Source organism: Callospermophilus lateralis, chromosome 17 (genome assembly GCF_048772815.1).
Source record: "Callospermophilus lateralis isolate mCalLat2 chromosome 17, mCalLat2.hap1, whole genome shotgun sequence".
NCBI lineage: Eukaryota > Metazoa > Chordata > Mammalia > Rodentia > Sciuridae > Callospermophilus > Callospermophilus lateralis.
In genome coordinates this window covers 17,740,627-17,754,531 of record NC_135321.1, presented here as the reverse complement: position 1 = coordinate 17,754,531, position 13,905 = coordinate 17,740,627, and the positions used below count along the sequence as shown (strand labels likewise).

Here is a 13,905-nt window from a genome sequence, read left to right as displayed (position 1 = left end):
TTTATCGTTTGCACACAGTAAAAGATTAGTCATAAAGAGGTTGCAGTGATCCAGGGAAACAATGATCACATAGTGAAAGGGAGAAATGAGTGCAGCAAGTTGCCAACATGAGTGGGAACGCAGCTGGTGTTCTAGGAGCGATGGGGTGAAGGTGCAGGTGCTGGTAAAGATAGAGGGAGATTAGTGTGGACTGGAGAACTCAGCCTCCTGATGCCTGGGAGAGTTGTTTTTTTTTTCCCCCTCCCTCTTTCTTTTGTTTTTGTTGGGTTTTGGTTGTGTGTGTATGTGTATTATACACAACTTGAAATTTACCATCAATTACATAACCATGGTCTAGACTGTTCCCCATTAGTTGTCACCCCAAATAGACACCCATGCTCATTAAGCAATCTTTTCCCATTCCGCCTCCTACCAGGCCCTGGTAATCACTAACCTGCTTTCTATAAATTAGTCTATTCTAGTTATTTCACATAAATGCAACCTATGGTCTTTTGTGACTGACTTCTTTCACTAGCATAGTGTTTACAGAGTCCATCCATGTTGTAGCTAGTATCACTACCTCATTTCTTTTCATACGTGAACAACATTCCATCTGTGGGTATACCACCTAATGTTTGTCTGTTCATGGACATGTGGCTTATTTTTACCTTTTGGCTACTGTGAATAGAGTTTTTGTGAACATTTACATCCAAGAATTCCTCTGAACACCTGTTTTCATTTGTCAGAGTGGAATTACTGTGTGTGTTAGTCAGCTTCTCGTTGCTGTGACTGAAACGCCTGGTAAAAACAACTTAGAGGAGGAAATGTTTTATTTTGGCTTGTGTTTTCAGAGGTGTCAGTCCATCGCAGCCAGTTCCAAGGCAGAAACATTATGGCATACAGGAGAAACAGAGGAAAGTTGCTCTGCTGGTGGCAGCCAGGAAGCAGAAGATGCAGGGAGATAAACCTTTCTAGGGCGTGCCCCCAGTGATCTAGTTCCTCCAACTAGTAATCCAGTAATCCATTCAGCCATCAGTGGACTAATCCACTGATGAGGTTACTGTCCTCATGATCTAAATGTTTCCTAAAAGTCCTGCTTCCGAACCTTGCTGCGATGGGGATCATGTTTTCAACATGTGAGCTTTTTGGGACGTTCCAGATCCGAACCATAATACTGGGCTATATGGTAATTCCATGTTTAACTGTTTGAGCAGCCAACAACCCATTTTTCACAGTAGTTACAACATTGCCATTCCCACCAGCATTGTACAAGAGTTCCATTTTCTCCTCATCCTCACCAACACATATTTTTCTTTAAAGTGTAGTTAGTTACCTAGTGGGTATAAAGTGTAGGAATTCTTGAACTGCCCCATGGTGCCTTCCTTCATGAAAATGTTACTACCTCTTTGATTTTCTCAGTGAATGACATTTTATTATTGTCATCATTAATCTTTTTAAAAAATTAGAGTAATCTGCTCTTTTCTTCATGGTTACCATTCCCTGCCCCACAGTTCTCTTAGGTTCCAGCATGCTTTGGACCTATAGTTTTTCTGCTGACTGCTTTAAGCTCAGAGAGTGGAGACCAGATAAGCAACTGAAGGCTAGCCACTCTGAGAGGGGGCATTCCCTGCCCAGTGTTCCAAGATTGAGTGGTAGGAGGAAAATATTCATTTCAAACCTAAGCAGCTGCCTTCCCTCTTTACCTTCTATCATACTGCCTTGCTTCTTAATTTTCACTTTAGATAGAGCTAGTTAAAGTACCTGTTTTGTAACGTTGATTCTAGATGAGTTTATATTTACAAATGCATAAGAGAGTAGTTAGCACATCTTGAGAAATTAAATGGTTGCTATGGTATGGTGATAGTATAAGTAGTGAGGTTGTGATATGAACCCAGTGTTCAATAGCTCAGTAGCTGTTGAACCCATTTCTGGAATGAGCAATTTGGAAGCATGGTTGACAATGTAGTTTCTGGATATAGGAGTCTAGATGATGCAGTAGACTTTAGAGAATGGAAGGGAATGTGAACCCATAAGTTTATGCTAATAGCACAAGGTATCTGACCTTTGTGCAAAGCTCTGGAACACATCTACAACCTTTGGTCTCTGTCTGGCATCATTGCTACACATACCCTCTAGGGAGACCACAGTACGGGCCCCAGCTACCACCACTCTCCCAGTTTATCCTGAGAAGCCTTTGGCATGTTCTGATTGTCTAGAATTTCCCTTGGCCCTTGCATAGCTTATTTTCAAATCTGAGCTAAACACAGTTTCAACAGTATGTTTATTATTTTGTTACCTGGAAGAGGAGCAGTGAGAGGTTTTTCTCTTAATTTTAGTATTTACAATTTTATTTCATTTTCAAATAATTTTAAATTAAGCTATACCATTAAAATAAAGATACACTTACATTCCATCTGCATGTATGTGCCTACAGACACAAATGCTGTAGCTTTCAGTGGTAATTTAAATCTTGCTATTACATCCTTCCTGTCATGAAGATTAGTATGACTTTCTATACGCAGCTCTGAATAAATGAATGTATCAGCATGTAGCCTTGAGGAGTCCAATGTAATTTTCATCATGATAAATTGCATAATAAGCAAGAAAATGTTTGCTTATTAATCTATAACAAGATTTAGATTGAAAATGGCCTGTTACTTCCATGACACACTTGGTACCAGCTGCGGAGGACTGAGATGGGGAGAAATGGAGGAGCATATACACGGGGGCTAAGTGTGCATCTTGCCCTCGTGGTGGCCTGCTGCGTTGCCCCTTTTTGTGCCTGATTTACTGTGTACACAATACCCACACTCAGCTGCCTTGCTTCTGTCTGTGATGTTAAGCTTGCTGTATAAAAAAGCTTCTGTGGTAGGCTGCTGCTTTTAAATTTCAGTTCATGTTTATGGAAAGAGAATAAAATAGGAACTGTTTCCTTCCTCATTCCTGTTCTTGTGAGTTTATGAGGATGGGTTTGGCAGAGGGACTGTAACCCAGCCCCCATTCTGGAGAACATGTAACACAGCAGGGTTCCTTTCTGCCTCTGCCTTGTAAAAACATCCCAACTTAAATTTTTACACCTAAAATCACAACATCAACCATTGTTTTCTAATGTTTTTAGCTATTTTACCAGAATATAGACTGATTATTAATTAAGCAAGCATAACTAATAACTTTTTGCATAACTAATATGTGAAAGGGACAATGTTAGGTATTTGTAGTTATAAAGTAGAATCAAAGAACCTGTCTCTAAGATGCAGGAAAGATAAGATCTTTCCAGAGATAACCATGACACAATGAGAGGTGAGTGAAGGATGGACATCCAGGGCCTGGTGGGAAGAATCTTATCTGGGTTCCAGAAGGTATGCAATGAGGAGTTCCATTTGAATTTTCATTTGAATGATTATGACTGAGGGAGAAGAAGAAGGATGAAAAAGAATACCGAGGTAGGAAAGCACAGGCATGCCCAAAGCTGATGAGTGGCTCCTTAAACAGATGACAAGGGAAGAGTATTGTTTTCTACTAATTTGATTCATTAATTCCTTGCCAAACTTTAACTAGGATGCTTCCATCTAAAACTAACAATCTCCTTCCCAGTTATCTTTGATAGAATTAGGGTCAGAGGAAGGATTGGTGTGAGCCCTTGTTTTAGAAGCAGATTCTCACGGGGAGTTTTTCTTTGCTTTTAGCACTTATGACAGTACCTAGTCATTCAAGGGATTGGGCAGTCCTTGTACTGAACCCTTGCTACCCATGTCTTTGTGTGTTGTACAAGTCGCAAACATGCTCATCTAGTTACACAGAAGCTCAAGAAAATAGGCGTTGTTACCCCAATTTTGCACATGAGAAAAATAATGAAGATGGCTCAGAGAGAAGCCATCTCTTGTCCACAGTAACACTGTAGTCACTGAAAACTGCAGGGTCCAAATCCAGGTCCAGTGGACTCCAAATACCAATGCTGCTAGCCCTAAACTGTCCTGCATTCAAAAGTCTTAACACCTCCCCCAGAATTAAAACAGCTTTTTAAAAGGCTATAAAATTGGTCAAGTCAGAATTTCGGTGTACTTTTAGAATTGAACATATTTAATGAAATTGTCTTCATCAAGGATTTTGTGTCTTCTAAAAATTAGGAAACTTGGGGCTGGGGATGTGGCTCAAGTGGTAGCGCGCTCGCCTGGCATGCGAGGGGCGCTGGGTTCGATCCTCAGCACCACATAAAAATAAAATAAAGATGTTGTGTTGACCAAAAACTAAAAAATAAATATTAAAAAAATTCTCTCTCTCTCTCTCTCTCTCTCTCTCTCTCTCTCTCTCTCAAAAATAAAAATAGGAACCTTATTTGAATACCAATAAACTCCTTGAGTGCTTGGGCCCTGTAGTAGATGTTCATTCTTATTTATTCAGAACATCTGGCAAGTGATTTGCATGCATTAAAATTTTAGTAAAGCCGTAGAATTTTAGAGATGCAAATCTCCTTTCACCACATGTGATCCACACCCTCAATATGCTATGAGGTAAAAAGAAAGTACAGCAAGATTTTGTGACTTGTACCCTAAGAGCTAAGACTGTCACTTAGGTCTCCCACCTGCCATTTTTTTTGACCTTGTCCCATGTGCCTATGCCACCCTTTGCATGTAAGTGATCACAGGTAAAATCTCATATAAGGGATTTAAAAAAATTTTTATTGTAATTTATTATATAGACAGAAAAAATATATTACAATTTGTATTATACATATAGAGCACAATTTTTCATATTTCTGGTTGTATACAAACTATATTCACACCATTTGTGTCTTCATACATGTACTTAGGGTAATGATGACCATTTCATTCCACCATCTTTTTTACCCCCTTACCCCCTCCCTTCCCCTCCTTCTCCTTTGCCCTATCTAGAGTTTGTCTCATCGTCTCATGCTCCCCCTCCAAACCCGGCTATGAATCAGCCTCCTTATATCAGAGAAAACATTTGGCATTTGTTTTTGGGGGGATTGCCTAATTTCACTTAGCATTATATCCTCCAACTCTATCCATTAACCTGCAAATGCCATGATTTTATTTTCTTTTATTGCTGAGTAATATTCCACTGTATATATATACCACAGTTTCTTTATCCACTCATCTACTAAAGGGCATCTAGGTTGGTTCCACAGTTTAGCTATTATGAATTGTGCTACAATAAACATTGATATGGATGTGTCCCTGAGTATGCTGTTTTTTAAGTCCTTTGGGTATAGACCAAGGAATGGGATAGCTGAGTCAAAAGGTGGTTCCATTCCCAGTTTTCCAAGGAATCTCCATGCTGCCTTCCATATTGTTAGCACCATTTTGCAGTCCCACCAGCAATGTCTAAGTGTGGTCTGTTTTAGAGAAGGATCCATGTGCTGCTGAGAAGAAAGTGTATTGGTTCTTGAAGGATTAAATATTCTATATATGTCAGTTAAGTCTAAGTTATTGATTATATCATTGAGTTCTGTAGTTTCTTTGTTCAGCTTTTGTTTGGACAATCTATCCAGTGGTGAAAGAGGTATGTTAAAATTACCCAGAATTATTGTGTTGTGGTCTATTTGACTCTTGAACTTGAGAAGAGTTTGTTTGATGAACGTATACACTCCATTGTTTGGGGCATAAAAACTTATTGTTATGTCTTGTTGATGAATGGTTCCCTTAAGCAGTATGACATGTGGATGTTTTCTTATGAGATGAGTCTCTTGGAGGCAGCATATTGTTGGGTCTTTTTTTCTTTAATTTAATCTTGCAGTCTATGTCTTTTGATTGGTGAGTTTAGGCCATTAACATTCAGGGTTATTATTGAGACATGATTTGTATTCCCAGCCATTTTTGTTTATTTTTGGTATTTAACTTGACTTGGTTTCTCCTTTGATTAGTTTTCCCTTTGCTGTTTTTCATTGTTGTCTTTCAGTTCCTCTTCATGGAATATTTTGCAGAGGATGTTCTATAGTACAGGTTTCCGAATTGTAAATTCTTTTAACTATTTTTTATCCTGAAAGGTTTTTATTTCATCATCAAATCTAAAGCTTAATTTTGCTGGATATAAGATTCTTGGTTGGCATTTATTTTCTTTTTTCTTTTTTTTTTTTTTTTTTTTGTAGTTGTAGTTGAACAGAATTGCCTTTATTTTATTTATTTTTATGTAGTGCTAAGGATCAAACCCAGTGCCTCACACATGCTAGGCAAGCTCTTTGCCACTGAGATATAGCCCTAACCCAGCATCCATCTTCTTTCAGAGTTTGATATATGTTATTCCAGGATCTTCTAGCTTTCAGGGTCTGGGTTGAAAACTCTGCAAATAATCTAATTGGTTTCCTCCTATATGTAATCTGATTCCTTTCTCTTATGGCTTTTAATATTCTTTCCTTATTCGGTAAGTTAGGCATTTTCATTATAATGTGCCTTAGTGGATCTGTTGTGATTTTGTAACTTCAGCATCCTGTAAGCTTCCTGAATTTGGTTTACAGTTTGGTTACAATGTACAGAAATGGTGAATTCAATTATTATCTACAATATACTCAGTAGGTTTGTAAAAGAGTTTACAGTTTCTGATGGTGGACAAAGAACCAGGGCTCAGGAGTAGCATGATATGCTAAGGAGGTAGGAGGTGAGGATATAGAGTTGTTATATCATAAGAAGTGTGAAAGACAAATCTAAAGAGGAAGATTAGTAGCAGGCAAATGGAGAGGAAGTAATTTTGGATAGACCAGTAAGTGGGAAGACAGTAGAGAACATAAACAAACACACATATATATTGAGAAAAATAAACAATGTTAAAATAGTAGAAATTGGTGGGAAAAAATAAAAGAAAAAAGAATGTACAACATAACTTCAGATGTACCAGTCCTTAAAATCCTAATTTATGCAAAGTACTTGGTTTCACATATGTTGAGGATGTGAGGGCGGGAGAATAGAGAGGGAGATGAAAAAAAATCTTGAAGGAAGAAACAGGATTGTTTTGGTTGAAGATCAGTATCTTTCCTTTTTATCCATTAGGTAGGGTTATCTATTGTTAGCTGGTATCTCTGCCCTTAGGATGGTGAAGGTAACCAGGTTGTCACTGTGCCTGGTTAGTGGCTGCTGGGGAGAGGGGGGAGTTAGAAACTGGGTACCTGGCCAACTGGAATTTGACCCCTATTGAAGATGGTGATAAAGATTTCTGCTTTCAGCATTGCAGTGTTGGGTTAGGTGGGGGAGCTAGGCGATGGTGTTGGACAGTGAATTCAGAGAGGAGCTCTGTGGTGTGCAGTGTGTGGCTGTTACTGACTTCAGAGCCTGTGTGAAGTTTTCAGGCAGGTTATAGCACATAGGGGAATATCCTTGTTGCTGCAGAGTCCCAAGATGGTGATGACTGGGGAACCCCACGTTGGTAGATGGGGGTCCACAGGGGAGTGGCGGCTGGAGTTCCTGCGTGTGGGAAACTGCCGGGTGTCCTGAGTGGGAGCAGCATCAGTGATTTCTGCTTGGGTGGATGGCCGAGAGCTCTGTGTGGGTGCTGATGGTCCCACTCCAGTACCGGTAGTCCTGCCTGGGTGAGTAGTTGGGAGACCTACTCTGAAGCTGAGGCCTGGAGCCCTCAATGGGCAGGGTGGCTGTGATTCCTGTGTGGGAGCAGGAGTGTGGCTTGCAGAAAAGCAGTATGCTCACTGCTTTCATCCCAGCTCATGGAGCAGCACGGAATGCTGCCTCCCTCTGGACAGCCATCTTGGATCCCAAGGGATTTCTTTTATTGAGTGAGGACGGACTACTCATTTATGTTGAATGGGTTAGTAGAAAATTGAGGCTACACTTCATTGAAATCTCAATTTTGAGAAAAATAGAAATATACAGAAGTATTTTTTTTAACAAATCCAAAATTTGTTAGATCTGAGCAGTTGTGTATATATTTATAAAATATTAGGAATAGTAGAAAATTCTACCTTACAAATGAGTAGAATATCCTTGTGTCCTTGGAAGACTAGAGCTATGTCTGTTTTTGTGGTCTGCAATTTTGACTCCAATTGCCTAGTTCACGATGCAGGGCTTTATTGTGTGTGAGGAAAGTGGAACAGTGCTGGTCCAGTTGCTTAAGGGGCTGGTTTCTTATTGTATACAACTGAAGGACATTGGTGAATGACAGCCTATTGCTTTTAGGGGATCATCGTGGCTTATGAGATGTTAAGGGAGAGACATTGTTGCTGGAAATCACACATGCTTTAGTATACAGATAAGTGCCATAAACTAGAAAGATTCCTTTTGGGCCAGAGCAATTAGACAGACGAAAGAAATTAAAGGCATAAAAATAGGAAAAGAAGAAATTAAATTATCACTATTTGCGGATGATATGATCCTATACCTAGAAGACACAAAAGGGTCTACAAAGAAACTACTAGAGCTAATAAATGAATTCAGCAAAGTGGCTGGATATAAAATCAACACGCATAAATCAAAGGCATTCCTGTATATCAGCGACAAATCTTCTGAACTGGAAATGAGGACATCTACCCCATTCACAATATCCTCAAAAAAAATAAAATACTTGGGAATCAACCTAACAAAAGAGGTGAAAGATTTATACAATGAAAACTACAGAACCCTAAAGAGAGAAATAGAAGAAGATCTCAGAAGATGGAAAAATATACCCTGTTCATGGATAGGCAGAACTAACATCATCAAAATGGCAATATTACCAAAAGTTCTCTATAGGTTCAATGCAATGCCAATCAAAATCCCAACGGCATTTCTTGTAGAAATAGATAAAGCAATCATGAAATTCATATGGAAAAATAAAAGACCCAGAATAGCAAAAGCAATTCTAAGCAGGAAGTGTGAATCAGGAGGTGTAGCAATACCAGATTTCAAACTGTACTACAAAGCAATAGTAACAAAAACAGCATGATACTGGTACCAAAACAGGCGGGTGGACCAATGGTATAGAATAGAGGACACAGAAACCAATCCACAAAATTACAACTATCTTATATTCGATAAAGGGGCTAAAAGCATGCAATGGAGGAAGGATAGCATCTTCAACAAATGGTGCTGGGAAAACTGGAAATCCATATGCAATAAAATGAAACTGAATCCCCTCCTCTCGCCATACACAAAAGTTAACTCAAAATGGATCAAGGACCTTGATATCAAATCAGAGACTATGCGTCTGATAGATGAAAAGGTTGGCTCCGATCTACATATTGTGGGGTCGGGCTCCAAATTCCTTAATAGGACACCCATAGCACAAGAGTTAAAAACAAGAATCAACAAATGGGACTTACTTAAACTAAAAAGTTTTTTCTCAGCAAGAGAAACAATAAGAGAGGTAAATAGGGAGCCTACATCATGGGAACAAATTTTTACTCCTCACACTTCAGATAGAGCCCTAATATCCAGAGTATACAAAGAACTCAAAAAATTAAACAATAAGAAAACAAATAACCCAATCAACAAATGGGCCAAAGACCTGAACAGACACTTCTCAGAGGAGGACATACAATCAATCAACAAGTACATGAAAAAATGCTCACCATCTCTAGCAGTCAGAGAAATGCAAATCAAAACCACCCTAAGATATCATCTCACTCCAGTAAGATTGGCAGCCATTATGAAGTCGAACAATAACAAGTGCTGGCGAGGATGTGAGGAAAAGGGTACTCTTATACATTGCTGGTGGGACTGCAAAATGGTGAGGCCAATATGGAAAGCAGTATGGAGATTCCTGGGAAAGCTGGGAATGGAACCACCATTTGACCCAGCTATTGCCCTTCTCGGACTATTCCCTGAAGACCTCAAAAGAGCGTACTACAGGGATACTGCCACATCGATGTTCATAGCAGCACAATTCACAATAGCTAGACTGTGGAACCAACCCCGATGCCCCTCAATAGATGAATGGATAAAAAAAATGTGGCATTTATACACAATGGAGTACTACGCAGCACTAAGAAATGACAAAATCATGGAATTTGCAGGGAAATGGATGGCACTAGAGCAGATTATGCTAAGTGAAGCTAGCCAATCCCTAAAAAACAAATGCCAAATGTCTTCTTTGATATAATGAGAGCAACCAAGAACAGAGCAGGGAGGAAGAGCAGGAGGAAAAGATTAACATTAAGCAGAGTCATGAAGTGGGAGGGAAAGAGAGAGAAAAGGGAAATTGCTTGGAAATGGAAGGAGACCCTCATTGTTATACAAAATTACATATAAGAGTTTGTGAGGGGAATGGGAAAAAAATAAGGAGAGAAATGAATTACAGTAGATGGGGTAGAGAGAGAAGATGGGAGGGGAGGGGAGGGGGGATAGTAGAGGATAGGAAAGGTAGCAGAATACAACAGTTACTATTATGGTATTATGTAAAAATGTGGATGTGTAACCGATGTGATTCTGCAATCTTTGTAATGTTTTGAATAACCAATAAAAAAAATAAAATTAAAAAAAAAAAGGAAAGATTCCTTTTGAACAATATAGAGTTGGAGGAAAGAATTCTCTATTTAACAGGAGTATAGCCATATTTTTTTAAATTGGAAGGGTGGGGAGTGGGAAAAGCAACACATCTTACAAGTGCTAGCATGCTTTGGATTTGACATATAGACTATTTTTGTTGTGATGAGATTTACTTATAATCTGAGGAAGCCATTTAAGTTAATCATGTTAGTATAGCTTTCATGCACTGTGAATAAATACAGAATTTAGAATATAGTTCTTTTTTAATATTTTATTTTAGTTCTAAAAGATGGGCGTTTGGAAGAGAAAGAATTTCTATCTTTGGGTTTAAGAAATGAATGCTACCTATGAGTTATGAAATTAAGATCCCTGTTGAATGAAGAATTGAAGATTCCATATTAAATTGAGAACAAATACTAACACTTATTTTATCAGGAAGGATGAAAATCTGAACTGCTATAATATTAAGTATGCATTTTGATCTTCTTTGTTTTTGGTGGGGAGTGTTTTCAGTGCCCTTTTGTGACTGACCAAGATTTGCAGGCTGTTTGATGAATGTATAAGTGTTCTTCCCTCTGAATATTCCCTTATATTATTCCTTTATTTGACAAACGGTGAAGTCTTACAATTTTATATGGTGACATTTGACTGAAGTATTCTTACGTGTGACTTTCAAAATACTTTTACCATGATGGAATGAGCCCCAGAACAGGATTAATGAGCAGTCAGGTGAAAGAGTGAGCACAGCTTGAGTGGACTCCTTTTCTATTCATGTTTTTTATTTATAATATCTATCATCTCTGGTATTTCATATTGGATGTGTACACTGAAATGCTGAGCAAAATATAGTCTGTCATATCCAATTTTTTAAGAATAAAGACTGAAACTAAAGGCCCATCCCCTAAGCCTACAAAACAAATGATCTGTGTAACAGCCACATAAGCAGGATCAGAAACAAAGCGTGTGCTCCCTGTTCACATAGATTCCAGAAGCAGACAGAAAGCCCCTTCCCTTTCCAGCCTCTCATCCTCTGACCCTTCTTCACTCAGGTAGAATCCCACATTAAAATAGAGCACACACACAGTGCAGACTTGACTTTAAAGATGACTACGTGTAGAATTAGACTTTGTCTGTTGGGACCACCAGATCAATTACTTTGACTTCATTGCCTGGTCAATCCAGTCCAATAACTGGCTTAAGCGATTTCCTTTTCTCCTGCTGAATTTGCCAGCTGGCGTCATTTAGTGCATAACTATTGAGCTTCCGCTGTGTCCAAGGGCTGTACTAGGCACTTTGGGGGGATACGCAGGATTAGAAGGCATGCTCACAATCTGCACAGAGTTCATAGAACAAAACTAATTTCTAAGGCCTGGCAGAATGGGATTCTGTGTATTAAGGGCCCCTAATGAATGGGCTTTGTTGTTGTTTGTTTCAATAGAAGGTCACAGAATGCTGAAGCAATTGCAGAATACCATGTGGGGAAGACAGGAATTGATCAAAGGGGAGGGAGAAGAGTGTGCCGGTAGGAGGGGGCAGAGGAGCAGTGTTAGCAAAATCCTGGAGTAAGTAAAAGAACAGAATTTTCAGGAACAACTTTGAAATACAGTAGCCTGATGTTGAGAAGACTGAGTTGAAAATTAGTGAAACTAGATTTTGAAGGGCCTTGGAGTTTAGGGTTTTTCAAAATTCAAGCCAAGGAGTTAAGATTTTTCTCAGAGTGATGGGAAGCAACTGGAGATTTTTAAAGCAGGGTAACCATTAAATAAAGTTGATGCTCTGTTGAGTAGAGGAGAGAGTCAGCTTTCTCTTCCTCCCTCCCCTGGGCCTTGGCAGCCCTCCCACTTTGCACTGAGGGTGCCCTCAATGTCACTGCAGAACCCTGACGTCATTGCAGTAGATCTTCTCACATTCTGTGATCCTGTGCTCAGGTGGCCAGGTGCTGACACGGAAGTGTCTACATGACTTTGGTTCCCTTCCTTCCACCTTGCCCTAGAGCTTATCATCCAGATCTTGCCACTCCATGGTGAACTTTACCACTTTTTTTTTTGACATAAGGAGTTTACTGATTCCCCCAATTCAAAGGTCTTTTTCAGGAGGATAGGAGACAGGAGGATAGGAGAAGGCAGTATGTGGCTAGGCCTTTAAATTGAAGCCAATGACCTACTGTTGGTTGACTCATTTCTTCTTTCCCTTCTGTGTGTGGGACCTCTTTGCTCAGAAGAAGCATCTGTTGTTTATGTGATATATGCCCCTTCTTCCCTCTCTCTGTGTCTCCCTTTTCCACTAAACACTTGCCCTCCATGCAGAGAACAGAGAAGCAGAGGAAGTGAGGACTTAGTAATGGGTGGTAAGTGTGCTAGGATTCTCTTGTAAGTGCATAGAACTCTGGTTTCTAGCTATACAGCTTGGGAACTTCCCTGGACTCCACAGGTATTCTGTAGCTCTTATCTTTCAGAAGCCACCCCTTTCTCTTAGCACCTAGGGAGCTAGAGGAGGATAGACAGGCTATGAAGTATACAACAGGAATAACCCCTTCCCCAGAATTACACCCCTCCATATAAACTAGCCCTGTTGGCAGCCATATCACGAACAGGCATATTTATGTTCAGTTACAATGCTCAGCAGTTCACAAGCTCAGAATAGTGTGTATTTATCCTCACATAAGACTTATTATTTAACTAAAGTTGATCTTTTTGAGGACTTTGTGTATCCCAGTTCGGTTACTTAATATGATTGTTCTCCATTACAACTTTATGTCCATGCCAGTTGATAAGAGTATATCCTGTATCTTCATTCAAACCACTGTTGATATTGAACAAAACAGCTGACGTCCAAGTATTAACATATCACTAGACTCCTCTCAGGGATGCAATTTAACCATTCATCTAAAGCTGCTGAGTTCAGTCATGTTACCAATTCATCAATCCAATCAGCCATAGTATCATCAGGCCCCTCCAAAGGTCAGCTATGCTGAAAGACATTACATTAATCCCCCCTTATCTGCAAGGGATATGTTCCAAGTCCCCTAGTGAATGCCTAAAGGGTGGTACTAAACCCTGTACATGCTGTTTTTTATATATACATACCTGTGATAAATTATAAATTAGGCACAGTGAGATTAAAAGCAATAACTGATAATAAAATAGAAGAATTATAATAGTATATGAAATAAAAGTTATGTGAATGGGTCTCTCAAAATGTCTTATTGAACTGTACTCTTCTTATAACGTGAGCCAATTCAGTGCCTATGTGAAAAGATGAAGTGAGGTGAATGATGTAGGTACTGTGACACAGCATTCAGCTATTATGAAAGGGTTATCTGAACATAAGCACTGCTATATGATGACCCTCTGATAACCACCATGACCACCAGTGGGTAGGTAGCATATATTGCATGGATGCTCTGGAGAGAGGGATAATTCACACCCTGGGCAAGATTTAACAGGAAAGTATGAAATTTCATCATGCTACTCAGAATGTCATGCAATTTAAAACTCTT

The 13,905-nt window shown here is 39.3% G+C and overlaps 1 protein-coding gene across 2 annotated transcripts in view; it reads left to right on the top strand.

Annotated features, from left to right (window-relative positions):
* Window positions 1–13,905, top strand: part of Wdr7 (WD repeat domain 7) — a 323,602-nt gene that overhangs the window by 223,945 nt on the left and 85,752 nt on the right. The window lies entirely within an intron of this gene.